The following is a 5,879-nucleotide window of genomic DNA, read 5'->3' on the forward strand; positions in this document are numbered from 1 at the left end:
TTTATTCTGTTCAAAATAATTATAAAATTAACTTTATTATAATTCGTATTGGAGGTAAAATTACATTTCTTTTAATATGACCTTATTTTATCTCAGATAATTAAATGAGTCAAGAGGCTTAAGAACTTTGACCCAATTGGGTAATTTAATATCCTGATTATGGCAATCCCTGTGGCTTATTGGATAATACTGAATACAAAGATAAGGTTTTGACTTATTGTGAATTCGAGATTGACATTCATTGAGAACTTAATATCTAATAATAATGATAAAAAATAAATTCAGAATCACGAATATAAAAAGACATACATAACACATATATGTTTAAAAATATAAAATATTTATAACAGATTGATTTATAACAAATTTGAATTAATACTAAATAGTTATAACCATAAGGGTCATTTACCGCTATGTACAGTTTATGTATGTTTTTGTTCAGTCGAAACAAACATAAGAATGGGTGCAAAATCTTAGTTTTATTTTTCATCAGAATATTTTACCAATGAATATTTTAATACGAATTTTAAGTCGCTTAATCCTAATTTGAAGAACCGATCTAGCGTATTTTAAGACAAAGTAAATAAACAAGATCACACAAAAGACATCTATCTTTTCGGAGGACTCTTCAACAGCTAGCAATCGTATAGTTTGTTTCAAGTGTAAACAAAAACAAGCGTGTTAATTTTTTTTGTAAATTATTCCTGTATATTTTCATTTAAATATAGAACTACAATTCAAAACGTAATATTAGATTATTTCATTCAACCATATATTTTCTTTTTACGGTATACGAAATGAAAATTATATATGCGAGAAAATCTCGTGACATGATATCTATTTTGCATTGAAAAAAAAAAACAGCAATATTGCTCTAAAATATATTATACTTATATAGTATTTATAACGGGGTCCTTATTTAAAAATGTCTGTTTGTCCCGAGTCTGGGTGTAATTATCTATATAAGTATGTATTTACAAAAGAAAAGTAGTAAATGTAGTATATTAATTGGGTTGGATCACGCCAATTTATCGGATGATAATAAATTATTATTTTTCTTTTTTCCTTTTAAGATTTCGATTTATTTTTAATTATTAATTTGTTTAGTTTAGTTGATTCTCGTTTCTTGATCGTAAAAAAGTAGTAAATGTACTATATTAATTGGCTGGTTTTCATAGTACAAGCTCTGCTTAGTTTGGGATCAGATGGCAGTGTGTGAATAATGTCCCAGGATATTATTCTTAAAAAAAAAAAGAATTGTTTTAAATAGTGCGTTTGACAAGTTATTAGTGTCTGAGTAAACGTTATACATCGAGTTCTTTGATTTATTTCGTAAATACAATTTATAAGCACTATATATTAAAATACCTTTGACATTTGGGAATAATATTTTAATGAAAACCCTTATTTCGTTTACGCATCGAGTATCAAAATTCCGAATATATTTTAAGTCCCTACGGTTTCACGATCATTCGACTTACCAAGAAAAAAATAACTATCGAACTTCGCCTATAGACTATTTCTAAACAATCGTGTTGTTTAAATAAAAACGCCCACTTTCGCAGAGTTGCAAATTGAATCTATAATTGTTATTTATACATAAACTTCATTACCCTTAATCAACATAGTAATCCTTTATCTATTATTGTGTTAAAGGAGAGTTATTTTAATAATGTATTGGTATTACAACTAAAAGTTAAAAGTGACAGTCTGTAAATGTCTCACTGATGGGGTAATGCCTCCTCTGTCAGGGCATCATGGTAGAATGCGCAAGCGATCCCGTGACGCCCCCTGAGAGACGGTGAGTGTACCACTGGTTTTTTAGTGGGTATCTTCAGCGCCGGCGAGTCCCACATACCTGATGTGGAGGAAACGCGTAAACACGTTTTTTCAACGAGAAAAAAAAAGTAAAGGCTCCTTTTTCGTTTTAGAAGACAGTCCAAAGCCTTTTTAGTGCATTATCTGCATTAGATCCAAAAAATTTAAAGTTATTGTATGACTGGAAGACATCGCTCTTTGCCGTTGAGATTGGCTTTGTTGAGATCATTTATTTTGTTTTGTTTTTACTGTAAATGTTTTGTTCAATTAAATATATTATTATTATTTAAATTATTTTCCTTTTATTTCTTATTTATTTTCTGATATTTATTCACACTGTCAGCCACAACCACAACAACTGAAATACAATTCGGTGCGCACACCAATTGGATCACGCCAATTTATCGGACGATAATAAATTATTATTTTTCTTTTTTCCTTTTATTATTTCGGTTTATTTTTAATTATTAATTTGTTTAGTTTAGTTGATTCTCGTTTCTTGATCGTAGGGCTTTGTGTACGCTTATCTGAGTAGGTACAACCCAGTCTATATACTTTTACACTTTATTTACTATACATTTTTTACTTTACTATACTTTACCTTTTTTTACTTTATTACTTTGTTGCTATCCGATTTGAAAGTTACACTGGCTCACTCAGAGCCAGTGTAACTACAGGCTCAAGGAATATAACATCTTCGGTCAAATGTTGGTGGCGCACTGACAATGTAAGAAATGGTTAATATTTCTATGGGCGGTGATGACCACTTAACATCAGGTGACCCATTTGCCCTTCCGCCTACCTATAACCTCTAACATAAAAAAAATCAATTATATAAGTATTTTTTTGTTTCCATTTTCGTACTTATTTTAACACTTTTTCGTATTATATATCGTCTGCAGTAAATAAAATTTTATTTCTTATAAGTAAAAATATCTGCATCATTAAATTATAAAATTAGATATTAATTTCAGATCTACAAAACGAGTAAAATCCGTTTAGCTGTTTAAGAATGCTAAGACTCTGCTAAATAACGATTCTTATTCAAGTAGCATCGTAATATTATGTAACCTATATATAAAGGAAATGGACTAGGGGAAAAAAATAACTACGAAAGTCGACAATAACATTTGTATTCAGATGTTGTACCAATTTCCAAGATTTTCAATATTCACTGACATATATATTTTAACATGAAATCCTTGTTTTTTTTGTAACACTGTTAATATAGCTGTGACTTGCTTAGTTTATAAATAAGGCTACAAATCCTGCGTTCAAACCCCAAGTCGAGCCAATAAAAAGCTATTGAGTTCTTTTGTCAAGACGTCAAAATAAAAAATAGCAATTTTATGTCAATGCGCTACGCAAACCTTCTCTCCACCGCAATAGGCGTCGCCGGGAATAGGGAGGTTCTCAGTACCCTGGTAATCCCCCTAGAGAATGGAGTCCTGTATAGGCAGGCCGTCCGTCAGAGCGTTGCGGTAGCATGCGCCAGCAATCCCGTGGCGCTGCTCTTTAGGGCAGAAAGGGTTTCGCTGATTTTTAGTGGGTATTCCGATGTTCGGGGCACACTCGACGCCTCGGACATCGGCGAGCCCCACATACCACCCCACTGTTTCCGAGGGGGAAATGCATAATGCGATTTTCCAGCGAAAAAAATAATTATGTCAATATTATTATTAGTCAGGCCGCGGAGCGAGAGTGTGGAAAAACCTTCACTGACCCGCTTCGCCGAAGAAGAACGTAGAAAAGGCGTCGTCTATGTGCAAAAAAAAATCCAGGTAGACTGACACTTAATGCTAAATAGTCACGACCACATAAATCTTGCTAATGTAAGAATTATTAATTATTGCTAATCCACCGCCAACTTTAGAAACTAAGAAAGAATCCCTTGTGCCTGTAGTTACACAGGCTTACTCACCTTTCAAACCGGAACCGTAGGTATTACAATTATGTGGTAGAATGAGTAGGTGGTACCCATCCAGACAGGCTGTAAGCTACCACCAAGAATAAGTCCTATTTCGAAACGTTGCAATCATGTTCAATATTGAATTTTACTTAAAAAAAGTAACACTTCCAAAAACTTGCCAGACATGGTGCCAGTAGTTTTAATATGCATGATAATTATGTATTTGAAGAAATTTCCGTGTAAGTAAAACTTTGTTTCTGTACGAAGTTAAAATTTTAGTTTCCTTATGTATTCCGTTAAGTAAGAAATAGCATATAAGTTACATAATCCGAGGTTTGTTCTTCTGAATATCTTTTTCGGAAATTTTCTCATAATTTCGTCTTAATTTAATATTCGTAAAAAGGAATTTTATTTATCGTTAGTAACTAACTGTATTTATAGCCTAAGTTAAGTGACATTGAAAACATACAAATCATTTAATACGAAACTATTGTGGTTACTTTAAAACTTTAGTTCGGTATTAATATTTTGACAGAACTCTGCTTATTCTTGCTAAAGCTGGCGCAGCGTACAGACCTCTCGTGTTATGTCGGTAAACAAAATGATGTTAAATATCATTTTACTTTGTTCTATTTATCTGTGAGTACGAGCGACCCCTCTGAGTGAAATTGTGCCGTCAGATGTGGTCTTATCACATAATATAAATCCGTCAGACTTTGATAAAATATATAACATCGTAAAATGACGATTGAAAAAAGCTTTAAATAACCTTTAAATACATAGTAACAGCCAGTGGATGTCCCACTGCTGGGCATCCTCTCCTTTTTTTAAGGAAAAGGTTTTGGAGCTTATTCCACCACGCTGCTCTAATGCGGGTTGGTGGAATACACATGTGGCAGAATTTCAGTAAATAAAGAAATTTGTGTTTATAATTCATCTCCTGCTTGACAGAGAAAGAAAATATCGTGAGGAAACCTACATGTGCCTTTATTCACCAACTTAAATAAAATATATTTTGATTATGTAATATGTGAGAATTCTGGATTGGTATTTAATTTTTATTCGTCGGCATAAAGTGTTCTTATGAGAATAGATGTATTATTCTAGCAAAATCATAAATACACATTATGATGAACGGTTATTGCAACGGTATTTCAATTATTGATATTTTATAATTTGGTCCAGCTTTGTCTTTTCATATTAGTTGAATTATATATTTTATTATAAGTATTTACTGAATTCAATAATAATCACGCAAGTTAATGTATTACGTATGGCTTGTCTGACAAATCTTCGTTAGAAGATACGATCTCCATTTACAAAGTCTTCGTGCATATCCCTCCGAACCTTCAATATAATTATCCCAAATGATACCAATCGAACCTTATTTATCGTTGAAAATGTATTTCTATAAAACTTAGTTTTAAATGCAAGAAGTGTTTTGATGTCTCTAGCATTGTATATTTCAACGTATAAAATACACCGCAGTGATAAATATCGATCAACCTACTTGCGAAGTAAAGTGGAAACAAGTCAAGAATATTTACTACCACGTGTCTAATGCTTTAACGAAAACATTCACGGATATGACGTCACTAGATTTTCTTATAAAATTTATTTCATCTCGGATGAAAATATATTAAACCAATATTGTTTGTGTAGATTGATGTGTATTGAACTTATATTTTAAACGCATAGTTCGTCTAGCGACTAGCTTCTAAGACATATTTTGAAGCTTTAAATTCTGGATATTTAAATCAAGATATTTTCACTAGGCCTGGAGTGAGGAAATTCATAACAATACAAACCCATCAGATTATGAAGGAATGGTGTAATGATATCTGTCCGATGTTCTGCAAGCCGGTTATTCTCAGCGGAGCTAACTACGTAAGAAATATTATAGAGCTCGTGTGTGTGAACAAGCACAGATGCACTCTCATAATCTGACGGAACGGCAACACGATACGATCGGATAGATTTCAGGCGCAAGACGGCTTTACGTGCAAGCGATGTAAGGAGTGCTTAATATTTCTTACATTGCCATATGGACGGTGGTGACCACTTACAATCAGGTGGCTCATTTGCCCGTCTGCCTTCCTATATTATAAAACAAAACTTATATTTTAATGAAATACTATTATACAGAGGCAGA

Source organism: Nymphalis io, chromosome 21, assembly GCF_905147045.1.
Source record: "Nymphalis io chromosome 21, ilAglIoxx1.1, whole genome shotgun sequence".
NCBI lineage: Eukaryota > Metazoa > Arthropoda > Insecta > Lepidoptera > Nymphalidae > Nymphalis > Nymphalis io.